General features: G+C 39.4%; 1 long non-coding RNA gene across 1 annotated transcript; it reads right to left on the bottom strand.

The window, feature by feature from the left end:
* Positions 1 to 1,564: 1,564 nt before the first annotated feature.
* LOC118684534 (uncharacterized) lies at positions 1,565 to 8,937 on the bottom strand. Its single transcript, XR_004979857.2, has 3 exons — positions 8,911 to 8,937; positions 3,286 to 3,342; positions 1,565 to 1,735 (listed from the first exon to the last, which is right to left on the bottom strand). It is a non-coding gene; the product is annotated as an uncharacterized LOC118684534 (long non-coding RNA).
* Positions 8,938 to 19,088: the final 10,151 nt, after the last annotated feature.

Here is a 19,088-nt window from a genome sequence, read left to right as displayed (position 1 = left end):
TCTTGCACTTTCAAGAGAGGTGCCTGACTGTTGGCATCAAAGCTAAATCTAGAGCACAAATTTCTGAGCAAACGAGTTTAAATCCTGCTCTCATTTCAGATTGCTACATTTTTAACTGTTCTCCCTAAACTGTTCTGTACATACTATTAAATAGAAGTAATAGGACTCATTTATTTCATAAGAGCAGTTCAAGCTAAAATTCCTTGCTAAGACTTGCACAAATTCAGTGTGTCAGCATTAAACACACCCAAACCCAGTTTACTGCATACAATTCTTTAGATGCTGCACATACAAGGAGATCACAGCTTTGGGTAAATTTGCATCCATAAATATTAGGTAGGGATTACACATCTCTAACATACAAGATTTTCAACTAAGTTTCTCACAAGCACAAGGAAATTAAACAATTGCTCCAAGTTCACCAAAAAGCTCAGTGACAGAGTGAGGAACAGAAAGAAGGTCTTCTCACCTCCCCTCTCACATCCAGTCCTGAAAATACATTACCTCCTTAGAGTGCAGGCTTGGTGTAAGAGACAGTTCCAGGGACTAAGGTATCAAGTAAGGTACCAGGTACTGAAATATTAGGTGCATTTCATGATGGTAGATTTAAAAAAAAAAAATCCTCCTAGCTAGTAGTCTATATGCTCTCCTTTTCTCACTATGTAAATAAAACACATGTATATTCATCTGAGTGCAGTGGTGGTTCATGAAAGTATGTGCTGCTACACGTGTATTTGTCCTCTGCCTTTATTCTCCTGTAGTGCTAGGCTTGGCTATAGAACCTATTTGGACTACATTTTCTTCTTGTCATTGTATTTAGGTTGGAGAAGAACACCAGTTCTCTTCTGAAAAGATTTACAAAACCCACTCACTTGTTTATCTTTTATGGACCAAATGTTGCTCTCCAGACTTTTTTCCTCTTGTGGGGCATACTATTTATTCACACATGAATATATATTCTTCTATAATGCAGAGGAGTTTTCAAGGTACAATATTAGAAAATTACTTTTAAAAAAATACAAGTCTAAAATCACTGCAGAATTACTTTCTTAGCCTTTTTGGTAGTTGAAAGATTTTCATATTGTTATGAAGTAACAAAGTAAATTCAAAGCTTTCCAGACAGAGCAGTTCATGAATATCCCATCAGCATTCTTCCTATTATTTATCAGCCTTCATCTGAAATTTTTTTCCAAGAAAGAACAAAACCCAAACAGTTGTAACAGACATATAAGGCAACAAAGGAATTTGTGCTTTTGAAGCAATTCAGACATCTGTAGTCTAATAATCTACTTTTTCCTGTAGCAATAATAGAAAAATATTCTTTGAAGAGTACAACAGAAGGTCTAATCTGCAAAAATTACATTCTTCATTGTATTCTTAAAAAAGCATTTTTGCTACAAAAACAACCAGAATTTTCCATTGTTTCCATAGATAAACAGACCAGCTTCACAGCTAGTAAAATTTAGATAGTGCTGATGCCTGTATATAGTTCGGAAGGAGATAGAGGATAAATCCTGAAGTTTGGCATTACACAATTAATAGGTGCATTCCTACTTACCAAGATGAGCATACTCTCTTCAATTGCCAGCATCGACTTAATTTGATTCCTTAATTATAGTTTGATATTAATGGCTCTAACATGGATACTGCTATGTGAGGATCATGGTGTCTTACTCCTCTATAATTTATTTTTTAATTTCAGCATATCTTCTTCTAGCTGACAATCCAGGGTGCACTATAAATCAAAATAAACATTTAGTTACATGAAATAGTATCTATATTACTAACAATAAAAATCACAATAGCCTGTGAAGTTATAAACAAAGACCTCGAAGCCAAAGCAAGAATCTAATTCTTACGTCCTTCCTTCTGTAATTCAGGTTCTTATCAAACAAGTTCTTTTCACAGCTGGGAAAAATATAAAGCCTTCTTGGAATGTATAACCTTTACTTTACTATCATGAACTAAGACAAATACATTAAGAAAGTAGAGCTGTGAGTTCTAAGCTATTCAGAAGCAGAGGAGTCCAGAACAAAATAATTGTCCTCTAGCGAAGAGACTCCGTATTGACCCAGAATCCTGGATAGCAGTGAAATTTAGTTGTAGCATACAATAATAATCCTAAAATTTAAAAATCCCAAAAATTTGCAGTCAACAGAACTTAATGGGATCCTAAACTAGGATTTTAGCTGTTGTCATAAGTCATTTCATTACAAGAATTCCAATACATCCCCAAAATGTCATGATTTTTTTAGGGGATTTTGTTCTAATAGACTGGATTGTCACTTTGTGTTCTACTAAGTTCTCTCTTTTTTTTTAAGATGGTCACTGCAGCATAGCACTAAGAGAGTAATTGATTATTTTAAGGTAGTGCAGAGAGTGCCCCAGATGACCTTGCAAAGTCTTTGGTAAGATTAACCAGGATAGGCAGAATCGTATGACATTCATGATAAAGAATAGTGTAAATTAAAGGCTAGATGAGAAAAGAAAGATGCGTGCCCCTCAAAAAAAACCCTCAAAACATCTAAAAACTCAAGCAAACCCAGGTACCATAAATATGTAAGACTTCTGTGAGGGAATGCTTATTTTTCCTTCAGATTTTGAGAAGAGTATGGTATACCTCTATTTTCTACTTCCTTTAAGTCAGCCTCCCTTTCAGCACATAAAAACATGCTGCCCCAGAAATACTGAATTCAAGAACAATGTGCATTTCTATTGTCATTCCCACACTACAAAGCTTACCATCTACTGGGAAGATATCACAAGATAGCAAAGAAACATCCAGTAAGTAAAACAAAAAGCAATCAAAAAAATCACGATTTACAGACAGAAAATACTCAAACCCCAGGAAATTTTCATTTTGTTCTAAAAACACAATCTGAAAAGAAATACTGCAAAAGAAAATCTATCCTACTTTATGAACTAATCCTACCCTGAAGAGTTTTCTGTCCTGTACTGGTGAGTTTCCCCACTCTTTTAAATTAATTGCTCCTGCCCTATCAGGTCTCCAGTGCTGTAGGGCAGAGGAGATTTCAGTTACACCTGCCCACATTCCCCCACTGTTCTCTTCAGCCACAGACAAACATTTGTTTATATCCAGCTGTTCTACAGGAGCCTGTCTCTAGACCCTCATTTTCCCCCTGTGCTTCCACTACCAAGCCCTTTTCAGAGAACAGAGTGGCCACCCAACAGCAGTTCCAGGAATGTAAATTATTGTCTCCAAGGCAAAAAACTACTCAGCTAACAGCTCCCATGAATCACTCAAGAACTGATGAAAGTACTCACTGCTTCTACCACCATCTTCTGCTTCTGGAAACAGATCGCATCACAGCCTGGAGTGCTCTGGGGCCAGAAGATTGAAATTACAAGTTAAAACTTCTCATAATAAGATAAAAGTAGAGCAACTTGCATTGGAAATTGTGCTTGAAAATCCCATGGCATTTTGTAATCTCTCTCCCATACGATGATTCATCTCACCACCTATACAAAATTCCATCTTCATTTTTAAAATTTATTAACCAATCTTCCCACTTAAAGATAGGAGAAAGTTTCCCATACAAAAAGTCTTTTATATAATAATATTCTTTGCACAAAAAAGTTTTCATTTTGTTGAAAAAGACAAGTATACAGGAAAAAGCCAACAAGTACAACCCACCAGGATTAAATCCCAGCAAATCAGAAAACAAAACCAGCAAGCCAACAAGTAACAGTGGTTTCACATCCTATAGCCACTTAGGATGCTCAGTCTACAAGTGACCTTCAAAATGTAAGCCTGAAAACTAAAATTTCCCAACACAGTGGTCGCTAATGATTTAAAATGTGATTCAGATCTGCTTTAGTATATGTATATATTATTACCAATTTATTTTTTGCTAATTATTACATTTGAGCTCATTCTCTGCTCAGCACCAGACATACCAGTTTTGCAGCCTGCCACATATCAGTTTTACAGCATATAACACATGAGTGGGTCCAGCCTTCTTGCAAGCAAGAGAGAAGATGAAGGACTTAGAGATGCTAAAGACTTAGAAGATATTGCTAAAATTCCTATTGTGCCTCATACAGCCAACCTGCCTAGCAACCTATCAGCCTCTAATGACCTCAACCATTCTTCCTACTTCACATCTCTGTGACTACATCAACCATCTGTCTCTGATTCACTAAATCATTAAAAAAAAAAAAAGAGGTAAACAGATATTGCCTCAGAGCTGTGCAAGCAGCTACAATGAACTATATATTGATCCCATTCCTGGGATGGTCATAAAGTCTGCTCTCTATCTGCTAGGTAAAGAGTTACAAACTAGAGGAGAAGAGGGTTGTCACTAGCACCACTGAAAAAATTTACCTTAAGCAACAGCCCTTCATGGTCTCTGTTCTAGGTGTCTTTGGCTTAAATACCTCTGCCAGAAATAGGTCTGCTGGTCACCTGGCTAACAGTGCAACTTTCACATCCCCTCTTCCATGCACAAGGGCAGGTAGTTCAATAAGATGAATTAATATCTGTTTCCAAGAACATTTGTTATTTCATTATTTGCCCTCAGCAATTATCATGGAGCTCCCAACATACTTTGAATGCAAAGGACACCATTCCCTTGTCTTGTTTATTGAGGGTGTGCTAGGCAATCCCAAAGAAAGTAAGCAGGAAAACTGCTTTCCAAAACTAGTGGGTTTTGGTTTGTTTTCCTCTTTCTTCCACCACCACAAAATCTGAACCACAGGCACAGTGCATCTGGAAGGGCAACTGTGGTCTGTAGTTTATATGGATGACTTCAAACCAGGGCTCAAAAAGATGTGTGGGGTTAAGGAGAAGGGAAGGAGGAGGGAAATTTGAGGAGAGAAAATTAAAAAAAAAAAATTCCATGGATTAGAAATGTAAGTTTAAGATGAAAGTTTATCCTTCCCTATTTATTGAATCCTTCTCTATTTATTTATTTTATTGTGTTCCTTCAAGGGACCCTGGTTTCAACTCTGGGTTCTGGCTGGAAAACTCTCAAAGCTTAATTTTAGTGAACTTATAAAACAGGACCCTAGGGATGATGATGATACTGTATTCTGTGCAACCTATAAATACTATGAATGATGAACAAAAAATGACAAATAGGAGGAAATTCCATCTGTCTACTTGTGAACAAATATTCTAGTTTAGAGATTAATATCTCAAGTGACCTGAACTCTGGGCAAACATTGTGACAAAGGCATTGCTGTCTTTCTTATTTTACTTGTGTTGGAATGTTGGGGGACACAAGACAGATGATGGACTTTGGACCTGGTTAACATAAGAGATTTGATAACAGGATGCCTTGTCAAAAGCAAACGGAACTTTGAAAATTAGACTTCTATTGCAAGAAGATTAAATCAAATGGGTTTACCATTAAAAGAAAATCCCATTAAACTCTGCAAGCAAGAGATGTTGCTATATGCATAAGTTTGTGTATGTGATTTTAACCTAATCATTGTAGTATACATTACTAGTCTCCCTGAAATAATATATAAGCGCTTGTATCCTACAATAAAATTGGATTCTGATCACCGAGTCAGTCTCCCCATCTCTCTCCATTGCCAACATACTTGGGAATTTTTGTCTTATTCCTTTAAAAAAGAAGATAGGTCAAGAAAGGGACCTGTATTTAATTTGACTGAGGTAGCACAGTTATATGAATATGAATTGGTCTCAATTCAGATACAAATTGAAAAGTATCACTTGCACTCAAACTCATCATTTGCTTTACAATCAACCAAGTTTGAAAAAGAAACTGTCCAAGATACTCTTGTAATATGTCTACTTCGGGGGGGAAAAAAGTCCCCAAAATAACCTTTAAAGGCATAGCTCTTTTTACAAGGAAACCCAACCATAAATACCACATTTGAACCAAGAACCAAAAGCAGAAATCTCTTAAGTCTTGCCATGAATCAGAACAGAGAAGAATGCAGACAGAATCTGCCACATATCTCTGGGATATGCTGGGGCTGCTGTGAGAGAAACTGGGTTCAGAGACTCCTAGGATTAGTGTTCTGATTTCCCAGCTTAAAACACAAGAAGCCAGCAAAAGATTGTCTTCCTATCCTCTCCTCCATGCCATGTTAAAACCCATACCAAATTACTCCTGACCACAGACTTGGTATTGCCTGCACGTGTCTGTTTTTTCCTCCTTTTACAATAGGCCAATGGAAAAGAGAAAAAACATGAAGTAGTAGCCCACATAGTTGAGAATTCATCAAGAGTTCTATGATGCTGGAGATGGACAGGTACAGATGTTCTCCTAAATTCTGGGGTGTCCTGGTTTAGGACAAATTTTGGAGGAAATTCCATTTCAAGGAATGGCAAGGAAGGCTGGGTATAGTTTTGCTATATCCACTGCTACATGATGTACTCTGTGGAAAGTCATGGAGCCTGCTCCCTGCCAGACCCACAGGGAATGTGGGCGTGTCAGTGCTCTCTATCCAAGGGCCTGTAGCACAGACAGCAGTTTCCTGCTTTTCCTTGTGGATTCTTCCAGGATGACAGCCAGCAGATACCTTCTGTGCTACAGCATTATGCAGGGCATCTGTGTTAGACATAACTTTGTGATTCTGAGGAAGCTGAAGAAGTGAGAGTCACTTTGCCACTTTGTCATCCAAGCCAGTGGGAAGGATTTAACCTTCTTTGACCTGCCATTTATAGAGAGCAGATAAAAGGATCCAGCTACCCCTTCAACAGGAAAGGAAGGGCAGTATTTTCTGGAGGATGGCTCCTATTTAGGTACCTCAGAAAAGGGGAAAAACCCCCACAACTTTCAGCACCCAAGCATTCTAGTTGGTACTGGCTTTTGGAGCAACGGAATCCTTGGCTTTTTTCTGCTTGAAAAATACTGCTACAAATGACACACAGCAAACATACAGAGTCAAACATTCATTGGAAGCTGCTGCCTCTGGAATACTGAAGAAAATCCAGCTGCCTGGCTCCTGTATGGTACTGCCACCTATTTTTCCAATCCTGATCAAGGAGTTCTCATTTCGCCAGAGAATGGGAATTGTGTGAAGATTGCCCTTTCTTCCGAGATTTTCTGTGTGTGCTTGGCGAAAGCATAAGCAGGCATATTTTAAAAGAGCAAATGGAAGTCATGCATCATCTGCAGCTCACACAGGCTAACAGCCAAATTACTCTGTTTACTGCAACTTCTATGCCCAGAGAGGTTTCTTTTGGTCTTAAAATAGCATCAGGCACTGCAGAGTGGAGATGCAAGGAAATGGTAGATTATATATAGACACATACATTTTGTCACAAGTCCTGGTGCTTGTACCTATTATTCACTTTAAACATAGTTTTAATTGATTTCCATATTACAGTACTACAGCTTCTGTAGACCAATAAATATATCAGATTGGATGTTAAATAAGAATATTAAAAGGCTCCTCTAATGCATAATTTACTTCATGGCAAACAATCACTTCCTCTCAGATCATCACTATTGCAAATTTAGAAAGTTACCTGAAAGGCTTGTCCCTAATGTGTTTCCTAGTAACTAAAAAATTAATAAAATATTATTTACATTTTGATGTTTTAATTCAAGTTGAGTAGCAGTGTGGGAATGTGCTATTTTCTTAATTGAATGAGAATTAAAACTTGGAGGGGAACATAGCAAGCTCTGAGTTCAAATGTACTTATTTTAATTTTGCTATTTATATCTCAGTAACCACCTCAAATTCCCAGCCCAGGTCAAGAACTAACAGACCAGAAACTCCTCAAAGCTATCATAAGGAAAATGTCCTTGGCATAAAACAGCTTCCTTGCAAAAAACCACAAGATGGAAAACAGGAAGGCATAACCCTGAGTGTCATTATCCACACCTTGAAAAGCAGGGATGAAGATGCAGGCTGCTGGAAGTCACAGTGACTTAAGCCAGGGAGTCTGAACTAGGGTAAGAAAATGGAACTCAACTCTATTAAATGTATCAGAGGATATGATCCATGCTTACAAGGGGAATATTTCTGGTACTAAAAGTCTCATTAATCTAGTGGAAAAGGAATGACAAGACCTCATGGTCAGGAGCCAAAGCCAGGCAAGTTCTGAGACATGAAGGGTGGCCATCTATAAAAAGGCAAAGTAGGCCATTAGAGTTCCAACATTGGTACATAGAGACACAGTGACTTCTCCAGCTCCTGAAGGCACTGAAATAGAGCTAAATGTCTGCCGAAAAAGGCAGAGATTCTGTACACCAAAGTTACAGAATTGCAAAATCACTACTCATATTTCACATTCTGGTCATACTAAATATCAAACTCTTCTGATTTCAACTGAGTCAAGAGCAAACTCTCAAATTCCAACCTTTTATCTCAGCTACTTTATCTCAGAGATCACATAATTACTGAGAACACATCACAAGCTAGACAACAGAAAGGTACCACCAACAGCTGCTGCTGTGAAACCACACAGTGGAAGAGGAAGCAGGAAACAGTGGAGAATACAGGGGTCTATTTGTCAAAAATACCATGCCAACAGAACTTTACATTTCTAATATTGACAGCAGCTGACAAAAAAACCCAAAAACATATGTACCTCACAACCACTTCCTATCAGCTGGGGAGAAAGGATGTCCCTTTATCATTCTCTGAATTTTCACACAGAAGAAGGAGATGGTCAACAATACCATCACCTTTAAGAAGCAGCCCAGCACAGGTCTGGGAATGCATCACTGAAGTACAAACCAGGAATTAGCAGATGCAACCCACATATGCCCACGTTATGGAAGGAATGGAAAAGCACTCAATGGGTCCCAAAACCAAGATCTCTTGCTCAGGCAATTTAATAAGCAAAACAATCTCTGGGTCTAGAGGAAAAATCCTGGCTTTAAGAAATTAAAGAAATTCAATAGGAGAGCTGCCATAGCAGCAGTTTCCTCTCCAAATTCTACTGCTAGCTGAACTACCAACCTGTTCTGGGATCTTGAACAGTCCTTCACTTCCCCAGGACTCTCCATCAGCCTTTGCATGCCTCAGGGAGCCTTGCATGACTCTTGCTTTACATATGTGTCATACCTGGCATAGCAGAGCAAAAGTGACCTTGTCACTTCCATGGTACAAATGCTATTACTGGCACCATTCACAGACCAGTCCTGCTCCAGTAGTCATGGTCTAGCTGGCTGTCACTACACTGGGCTGCACAAGTCCTGCTTTGGGAAACAAAAGTCATAGCAGTGCCACACCAGGAAGGATTGCTCACATGCTGGGGACAGGTGTTAAGCTCTTCTTTGTACCAAACCTGGAAAAACATTGCACCCTCTTCACTTTTCCATAATGCTGCTGAAATCACAAGCACTGCCTTGGCAGAGCTTGGCCTCAAAACTCACCAAAAGTCTCCTGTCCTATATGTGGCCTTTTTTTGAAGCTGCATGGACACCAAGGGAAGGAATTAAAAACATAATACTGTGATACACAAGAAATCAATGCTGGATATCAATCTGAGATACAGGTGCACATTTTATTAAGGGACAAGACAGATATTATATATTGCCATTGCAATAATGTGACTAGCTCAAAGAAATTTTAAAAGGGCAAGTTTTGGAGTCTGGTGGTATTTTTTAGGTGGTTTGGTTTGGGGGTTGTTTGTTTCTTTGGGGCTTTTTTTGTTCAATTGTTTTGGGTTTTTTCCAGATGTCTGACCTTTCAAGCAGAAGAAAATTTCCCTAAAATGGCTTCATGATCTGCTATTCATGCAGCCCACAAGAAAAAGAGCATGTGGTTTCTTTCAAGACAAGGTTTTGGACAGAGCTACTCTTAAAATATTGTTAACTTTCTGCTCCAGTGCCTTGCAGCTCAGTTCTAAATAATGGCCACTGAAAGAAAACAGGCAGAGAAGAAACAAGTTTTAATAGCTGTACAGTGAGTGTCTTTGTCCCACAGACAGATTTGATTATATCACTGATAACCTTCACAGAGTTTGTTATCATATTACACTGTACCATTCTTCAGAGCTGAAGATATTTTCCACACACCTCAAACAGCCTTAGCAGCAGTGAAAAAATAAAGTCAAAAGTCCCTTTCAGATGTTTTGGTGGGATTCTTCTGTTTCACTGAGTTCCCTCAACTGGAATGAAGCCAGGAGAGCTCAGTGGTGGTGCTGCAAGTAGTGAGTGACACCAACCCAGATCTCTGCCAACGCAGCGTCTACAGGGTTAGTTTGTAAACCTGTTTATGCAGTTGTGTGTGGTACATGAAGTCTTATACCGTAATTCCTGAGAATACCATCTGGTAGGTATAGACCAATGTATTCTGCATAAACTCAGACAAGAACTATCATCACTGATACTACCTGACATGTTGCGACCTTCAGACATCACCCACTATAATTTTACGTGTCCTAAGCTGTCATAGAATTGGGCAAGACATGGGGAAAAACCCCCTCCAAATAAAGTAAGTTGTTTTGGCCATGACTTCAGCCCTTCCACTGAATTGTGCACTTGTGAGAAGTACACCTAGTACTTGTTAGTGGCTTGCATATGGCAGCAGATAAGGAGAAAATCAGAATCTGTTCTACAATAATATTGGGAACAAAAAGGGTTTGGATCCAGCAGAAATCTTGTTATATGAAGGAAGTGGTCTTGCAAATAAGCATAAACAACCTGGATCATTCATTTCCAGTTACTGCACCAGCCAAGTGCTGTACTTAGATAAGTAGCTCTAATTTAGTAGGGCTCAGACAGCAGTCATTACCACAGGATTCCTTCTCCCCTTCCAATTTGGGAAACACAAAACTGCTCCACAAACTGTAAGACACAACAGATCAGATCCTCACAGCCCACACACAGCTTATACTGCAGGCATAACTTCACTTAGGGGATGAGCTCTAGTTCACAGCAGGACAGCTGAGGGCAAAATCAAGCATTGCCACCTCATCCTTTCACTGCTGCTGGGATAGATGGCATCTTCACTGTGCTTGCAAGGAGGCTGAATCCAGTCACGTGCTATCTGCTGTAAAACTGATAGGTATGTCTGGTGATGAGCAGAGAATGAGCTCAAATGTAATAATTAGCAACAACTAAATTCGTTAATAATATAGACATGTCCTAAAGCAGATCTGAGTCACATTTTGTTTATACTCACAGCTTCATCACTCCATTGGCATTGTGACATCCCTGGGAGAAGAAGAAAATAATAGCCAGTAAAATCCCTGGACAAAGCACAAATTTCCTGCACTGTCAGGTACATATTCCTTTGTGGGACTCAGGGAAAAATATTTTCTGTTCTGTTCGCTGTATGTCCAAATATGGACACACAAAGCAAGGAAATAAAAAATTACACCTTTGACTTTTTACTTTCAAGTCTGTTCTGAGTTTTGGCTGCTGTTTATTCTCATGGCAGCACATTGCTGTACTTCTTCACACACCCTTCATGAGACTGGACTATTGTTGATTTACATATATTGGCAGGAAGGCCAGGTAGACCCCTCTTGGTCTCACCTCCCTGCTGATGCACCTATTTCTCCATGTTTCCCAACCAAGATTCTCCAAATCCTTTTTTTCTGGAATTCAGTGGGGCACTAGCCCCACTAGTTATTTCTGGTAACTTTTCCTCTAAGTGAAGGCTCATACTTCAGCTCAAGGTGTAATATAGCAGTTGGCACTTCTGCCTAATTTTTCAACAAAACATTTCTTGTAATGGTAATAATTCTGGTATTGGAATGAAAAGCTTGTTCAGGATTTTAATAAATGGTGTCTATGAAAATGGCTAAAGCACATGATGACTTTTATTGGTAAAATCAGATTCCCTAAAGATATCTTGTTTTTGTTAGTTTCTGAAGATCCACTCAACAGATGATGTTGCCTGTAACCAGTGTGGGTAGTACATGCTTGTCTCTTGTAAGAGGTAGTCAGGACAGCTATTCTGAGGGCAAGGACAACATCCTGCTCCTGTCAGCCAGAGTCACTCTTTCTCAGAGAGTGCAAGAGCACAGCATCTCTGATGGATACCTGGCAGTATCTTCTGACTGAACCATGCTGTTGTAGATAGTGCAGGTTTGTCCAGCCTCAACAGCTACAGGGGGTATATTTGGGTTTACAATTGCCCCTCCTGCCTTCCTCGCCATGGGTTGCATCCTGCCTCTCTCTCCCCAGCAGCAGCCAGCCCTCTCCCTGAGGCAGTACAGCAGTGCCTCCAGACTTTCCACACTGCACCAGCAATGAGGAACTGCACAGGCCCCATGGATGCTGGGTAGAATCCCTTGGACATCTGCCCCTCAGTAACAACTAATTCTGCCCCAAAAACACACACTTCCTGTCAACAGCAGCAGTGTTTTGGCTCTGTGTTGGAGGACAGGTTCAGCTGCTGGAATGTGCAGTTGTAGCTCAAACAGCAGTTCCCCAGCTCCTCCAGGGAAGAAGCTGGAGGGTTGGATGGATCAGAGCAGAAGCCTGGAGCTGGTCTTCAGGCCACCAGGTGGACCACATAGAACACTTGCAGCTCACATGTCTGATGGTGCCAAGGCAGTGCAAGGCTACCTCTTCAACTGAGGGCTTGTAACCACATCTGTAACACACACACAGCATCTAGTCAGACTTTATAAATTAGGCTTTTATTACAAAGTTCTGTTTATGAAGCTATTCTGATCCTTTTTTTCCAGGGAGAGGTTTTAAAGTTTTGCCTTTTCACACAGTGAAGAAAGGAATTATTCTCCCCTCTCCCCCTTCTTTCTGGCACTGCTTTTCCATTAACTCTTCTGCACAGCTGTGTCTGTCTGTTTGCATTAACTATTCTCTCAATCTTTCTCTCTTCCTGAATAATCAAAAAATTGTTCTGGAGAAAACCAGATTTGAACTGAAGTCAACAGAAAAGCATCAGTTCTGGGATCATGCATCAGTTTGAAGCTATCTGCCTAAGACTTATTCTAATTCCTTGGAGCAGACCTACTGATCGCCAAGACCAAATATTAATTTTCATCCTAGTGCTATGCATATTTATTACTCTTTTTTTTTAAATAGAAATTACTGTGAAGAAAAAGCAAAGCATACAGCAAAGATCACAATTACAGCAAATAATTAACCACTCGGAATTTAATACACCTCTCTGCAAATGTTTCTCTCATATAAAGCCCTTTGGCACACTGACAAGTGAGGTAAATAAAACAGCAAAATAGTTTGGTCATTACAAGGTGGGGGAAGAGGATTCAGCTGAGATGTAAATTCCAACTTCAAACTAAGGAACACTTTCTCTCAGCCTTGTAACATCACATAGCATATTTTAATAATCTGAAACACCCTAAAAGGCATGATTTTGCAACATCATCTGTTGAGTGGATCTTCAAGAACTAACAAAAACAAGATATCTTTAGGGAATCTGACTTTGCCAATAAAAGTCATCACATGCTTTAGCCATTTTCATAGACACCATTTATTAAAATCCTGAAAAAGCTTTTCATTCCAATACCAGAATTATTACTATTATAAGAAATGTTTTCCTGAAAAAATAGGCAGAAGCACCAACTGCTATATTACACCTTGAGCTGAAGTATGAGCCTTCACTTAGAGGAAAAGTTACCAGGAATTTTCAGACTTCTAGCAAGGTGATACTCTGAAATTCTTCTCAGTTTTAACACACTTCCATTATTGTAGAATAGTTCCAATATATTCTTTTGTTAATGATTGGACACTTTAAAATTGCTCCTTAACTATATAAAGAAATTTTTTTATATCTCCTCCTCTCCTTTTTGCCCCCATTCCAGTGGTTTTGCCATTGCTTGTATTGCTGATTGAGCCTTTTTAAGCACTTTGACCACACATTTGGCTCTTTACTTGATCTCTCCCACATCAGAACATACTGCTTTGGCTTTCAAACACAATTTGCTAGAAACTAAAATGGCTTAAAATATATATGGCTGCAAAGCATTAGATTAATACTGGCGTACAGGAAATCAGAAAGTTAAGTCTAATGAGTTAGCAGATGGTTCATGATCATGATAAATTTCTTACTTTAGTTGACACATTTTCAAATCTTAATGTCCTCTAGAGGAAATAACTGTATTGTAATGACTGGAATAATGGCTTCAAAGGTGAGCATTTGCCTTATTATTGTTTCAAACTCTGGCACTCAATGTACATAGGTGATAGGCTACGCACTTTACAAAAAGGAAATAATTATCACCGCATAGTGAAAAAAGACAAGGTTTACAGAAAAGAGGCTGTGAAGATCTTACTCATGGAAAGAACCTCCTTCATCAGTGTGAAGCAATAGCTAATCAAGTACTGTACATAACATAGCAGACAGGCACTTGCAGGCATCCCAAGAGCCACAAAACTCTTCAGATAATTGCAGCAAGTGTCTTGGTGGTTGTATGGCTTCGGCAGAAGTAAAACTCCTGTACTCTGCTTCCTCTGTCCCACCCTTTCCCCTCTACACTCACTGTGAACTGGTTTGCCCAGGGAAAGGAACGCAGTCAGACTGCACAAAAGAAACAAGGAAGAGGAAAGTTGTGCTCTACATTCAGTCTCATGGCAGACAGTAACCAATGCAAGACAGGCATGCACTGAGAAACAAGGACAGTTTAAAGAATTTCCATTTTTGGATTGCAACAAAGGATTTGGATTTTTTGTCTTGTGAACCATGGGATTACAGGTCAGGGCGGTATCTCCACACTTTGCCTTAATTCTCCCACATTCTCTGCTCACAAACATGAACACTCTCAAGTACTGAAGTCTAAACCAGCCTAAACTCTTGCACAACACTGAGAATACCACTACTCCTGCAGAGCCAGCAACATTCCCTAGACTTCTTTTTTGTGGGTATACACTTCCCCTCCAGGTATTTTCTCAATACCCAAAAGTTGCCATGCACAACCATAAAGTAGCATTCCCCTCTAAGGAGGCTGTTCTACTTGTCAATCCAAGTGGAAATAACCCAGTTTGCACCTAGTGATGATCCCACGGTTACAAATACATCCTTCTGTCCCCTTTACAGTGTCTTGTGTTTTCAATGTCATAATAATTTACGCCTTCCCAAGAAGGACAGAATCATCTGCTGAACAGCAGTCATGGCCTTATTTGCTCAGCTATTGCGTAATCTTACCTTTGCCCCCATAACATTTCTTTTAAAGTGTCCTCTGTCAAGAGTCACTCTGCAATCAACATTGCTGACCATGTGTTATTAATTAAGTAATTTTACAAAATTAGAAATACAAATCACATTGTTTTCAACCAAAATAATGACCTACCAATTATTCTGCCAACAGAAATGACTTGTAGCTTTTGGCAGGTCTTTTCCCTTTGGCCATTGTTTTCTTAGTTATTAACAAGGTTACAGTTGGTCCTTTTGATTAAAAAGCCTTTTGGCCAGAATCACTGGTATGGGAAAACAAAACCTGAAATTCAATATGCTTCTAGAATTCTTTTGAAATTCGATCTCAGTACCAATGGGGGAGGAAGGTGAGGAGGCCACAGGGGACATATTTTGTTAAAAAAAAAAAAAAAAAAGAGAGAGTATTTTGTGTTCACTAGTCTTCCTGTAAGGCACACACCATATTACTTAGGAGCTGATTGCAACAGCTTCAAACATCTAAAAAGTATAAATTAGGTTCATGGAGTTTACAAGCTGGGATAAGGCTACATAGTGAGATGTATCTTCATGACTCATTCAAGCTGCATTATCCATACAGACCTAGAAGATTCTTTCAGTTACTATAAAGGTAAATAAAATTCAGGACAACAGAATCCATGGCCTTCTTGAACCAGAAAAGAATTTATAAACATATACAATAAGCTATCATTTAAAAATTATTATTTTTAATATGACCAAAACAACAACATAATTTAAGAACTTAATTTCAACACAACACCTGATTCTGCTAAACATATCTACAAAATCTATCCTTATCCTTTAACATTTAGCACTAAGGGTGCTGTGCAAGTAATTTCATCTTAGAAAGATTACTTAGAAGGTAAAGTGTGTGCAACAGGGTAGTTCTGTACTCGCATGGGTAGAGCTTAGTCTCTAGGCCTCCAGCAAAATTCAACTTCTCTGCATATGAGAGCCTGCAGAAGTAAGGATGGGCTTCACCTTCTGTGCAATACTGCAATGAATTAAAAATTAAAAAAAAATTTAAAAAGCATAAGACCTGTACTTTGCCTGCCCCTTTCAAAAGGGGTTATTAATGCTGTAATGCTGTGAGGGTCAGCATCATAGAGAGGGACAGAAATATGCAGGAGCAGAAACACACAAAAGCATAAAGAGCATTTTCAGGTTTCTCTATCAACTGGCTTGTTCCAGGAACCTCAGATTTTGTGTTTAAGCAAGTGTGTTAGGCACTTCAAGCTTGGCAGATTTTAAGGTTTGTGTATAATTGACTAAACAATTCAGAAAATGGTGCACAGGGGTATCAGCTTCGCATATCAGCAAAGAACCTGCCTTTCTCCATTGTTTTGCTTTCTTTCCCAGAGAGAGCAAGTGCAAATAAAATATCCAAAGAGTAACCACATGAAAACATAATTTTCAAGAAATAACAGACTAAATCTTTAACAAGATAAACTAAAGGGGGTTGGGTATTATTTTTCCCTTTTAAATTTCTCCAACATTTGCACTCAGTGATTTACCCCAACTAAACATCTGACACTGAAAAAGAACATAGCACTATTTGTTGCAATTAGAGCTCTAGCAAACAGCACATTCCTGTATGCAAGTTACTTCAACAGCTTTCGTACCTCAACCTTTGCAGTATCCCACTAATAGTCCTGGTAAAGCTACTGTTAGCCATCTGAGAATTTTTCCCATCCTCAGTCATGCAGTTAGAATAAATGCCACCTCTTCTGCACTGACACAGTGCAAAGGCCTGGGAGTGAACCTAAAAATTCCTAACAAAACACTCTTCCAGAGCCAATTCACTCATGCCATTCTTGGCTGGGGATGGGGGGGAGGGGAGAGGGGGAGATGGAGGGAAACAAGAAAAAGCAAAACAAAACAAAACAATGCAATAAAACAATGAAGCCCTTCAAAATTAAGCCTTCAGAAGAAGACACTGAACAGCCAGTGTTGAATGTTACCATTCTGACTGCAGAGACAGCAAGGCTAAAATTAAGTTATGGTGTAGTCTTGCTTGACCGTAGAAGAGAAAGATCATGCATTTCAAAACTTCTCACTATTAGTAAGATTTATGCAATTCTGCACCAGTGACACTCACAGAATGTGCATTATGCTTGGCAATAGGCCTGCAATCCAGCTATTACTTCATCACGTGTTATAACATAGAAACAGAGTCACACCTGCAAGGCCTATGACAAATGACATTTCATTAACTTTGAAGACTGCTGGATCACTTTCCCAGGTTACATGTCAGCCAGGCTGTAATAGTCCTTTCAACAGTCTATCATGAATAGAAAGTCACTAAAATGTCCCAAATATTTCAGGGAGTAAATACTTGTCAATTTGTTAATGATGAAGTTCTATGTCAATTAGATGTAATGGGATAAAAGCCTATCATTAGAGGTCCTAGACCACACAAATTTAGAATGGTATTTCCCACTGCTTGTTTTGCCATTTCCCTACCACACTCTCTCTCATATTTATTAATTTTTTTACTGTTTCAAGTGACTAGCAGAGTGATCCAGTACATTTCCCACTATCTGTTTTCATGGCAAAGTCTTTTCTGGTGTTTCAGTCCCCTGATGATTTTGTGGGATCAACAAATCAAACTGTGAGGTTTTACAAACTTGAAAATGTCAACAGAAGAACATAGGATATAACACCTCAGATGCTTTCTTTCCAAATAAAATAATTTCCCCTCCAGTCTGTTTCAGCTTAGTTACAACAACCAAGCCCCATTTGAATCATACATATTACAGGTGTACATGGACACCAGTCTGTGCTGCCAATAGAGAAGGGATTATAAAACAGCTCTTTGTAGAACATATGTCCATGTTTCACTCACTATGGCTTTTGCTGTCCTGGGTAATTGCACTTCTCTCTGCTGGAAGGAGAGGTGGGGGTTACTCACATGTTGGAAGCTCAGCACATCTTTAGCAGCTCTGCTACACAAAGGCTCAAGACTTTGACCCAGACTTCCTTGTGAAACTCCATACAGCTCAGACCATGGCCTGCATTGGATCCCACAAGTGTGCAAGGTTCTGCAGGCAGCAGATCCAGGTGAAATTCAGCTCCTGAGGGCATTAACTGCACCCCACTGGTCTCACAAAAGCCTAGGGAGGAAGACAGCATTCACCCCAGTCCTACAATTATTTCTCCAGCACCTGAGGATCACAAGTCCTAGGGCACTCCTAGTGTGGGGAAACACTTATAATAAATAGGCAGGTCCCCCTTTTGCTTAGCCAGAAGCAGAACCTGCCTGGACACCTGCAAAGAGTCTCTTTGCAGGTCTTTGGTCTTTATGTGGACACACTAGTCCATCAATCTCCACTTGGGCTTATCCTGAAGAAGTTACCAGGAACACCACAACCCTTCACAGTTTAACTGTCCATTCTGAATGATATCCAGATGCACATCAGATCACAGGGTATACAGAACACTGTCAGAAACCACCTGTAGATCCTTCCACAGAAGGCAGGCTGGCCCTCTATGCCATCCCATTATACATTTAGATATCAGAGCCTGACCCTTGCTCTGGGCCTTGCTCAGCCGCAGAGGAATTCAATTAGGATTAAGCTGCATGAGCTGCAAAGTCAGAGGGCTGCCAGGTCTCTGTCGGTGCCTGTTGGCTTCTCAAGGAATCATGCTGGCACCATTTATAATTGTAATGAAAACCTATTTGCATCTTGAAAGCAAGAAGCAAAAAAAAAAATTAATATTCCCTAACTACAACCTCTGGGGCCAACTGAGGACATATTTCTCTTATGAGCACTCTGATTTTGAAGACACGAATGAATTTGACAAAATGTAAACAACTCATTTCTAGAGTACAGAAACAAAGAAATGCTGGTGATAATGTGTCAACATTATGTTGCTCTTCCCTAAGGAAAGCAAACTCCATGGGTAAAAGCACAGCTTTGCAATTGTAAATACACCTACACCTAAGATTCATACTGCCTACATTGCTCTGTGAGCTGCAAGTTACATCTCATAGCATTTGGAAAAAAATATCTGAAAGCAGCCTGTTATGTACAGATGGCCCATAAAAA

Source organism: Molothrus ater, chromosome 3 (genome assembly GCF_012460135.2).
Source record: "Molothrus ater isolate BHLD 08-10-18 breed brown headed cowbird chromosome 3, BPBGC_Mater_1.1, whole genome shotgun sequence".
NCBI classification, from domain to species: domain Eukaryota; kingdom Metazoa; phylum Chordata; class Aves; order Passeriformes; family Icteridae; genus Molothrus; species Molothrus ater.
The sequence above is the reverse complement of the archived record's forward strand: the minus strand, read 5'-3'. Positions and strand labels throughout refer to the sequence as shown.